The following is a 518-nucleotide window of genomic DNA, read 5'->3' as shown; positions in this document are numbered from 1 at the left end:
ACAGTAATGTGTAAGTATTGAAGAAAGTTCACAGTTGTTTACTTCTTGTTTATAATGTATAAACATACAGATATTCTTTCAATGCACATAACTTATATATATCTTTATCTTTGTACAAGTTGGGACGGGGCGCCGGGATGATCGATCACCAGCAGCCCCTGATTTAAAAATTGTGCTTCCGAAATCTCTTGATGGTGATTCCACAGGAGGAGTGGTTGATCCCCACCCCTCCTGTGCCAAACATAGCAGAAGCCCTTTTTAACGAGTACCGTGAACACCCCACGTCCTGACCAGGGGACACACGCTCCTCACTCAGAGGTGCAGGAACGGAAAACACATAATTCATACATATATAATTTTCCTTTTTACTCTGATATGGAGGTTACTCTTACCCTGAAATCTTCTTTACCTCCATTTTGGAGGTATGTCATTTCTGTTTTGAGAAATGGAGAAAAAACGGTAACACATAAAAATATATATACAGTATATTTGAAAAAATATACACGAATGTTTACTGA

At 38.4% G+C, this 518-nt stretch overlaps 1 non-coding gene across 1 annotated transcript; it reads right to left on the bottom strand.

Moving 5' to 3' along the window:
* Nucleotides 1-125: 125 nt before the first annotated feature.
* LOC113745325 (U11 spliceosomal RNA) lies at nt 126-260 on the bottom strand. The gene has a single exon (XR_003462098.1). It is a non-coding gene; the product is annotated as a U11 spliceosomal RNA (small nuclear RNA).
* Nucleotides 261-518: the final 258 nt, after the last annotated feature.

Source organism: Larimichthys crocea, unplaced genomic scaffold, assembly GCF_000972845.2.
Source record: "Larimichthys crocea isolate SSNF unplaced genomic scaffold, L_crocea_2.0 scaffold64916, whole genome shotgun sequence".
Taxonomy (NCBI): Eukaryota; Metazoa; Chordata; class Actinopteri; family Sciaenidae; genus Larimichthys; species Larimichthys crocea.
Note: the sequence above shows the minus strand (reverse complement) of the source record. Positions and strands in the feature narration are given on the sequence as shown.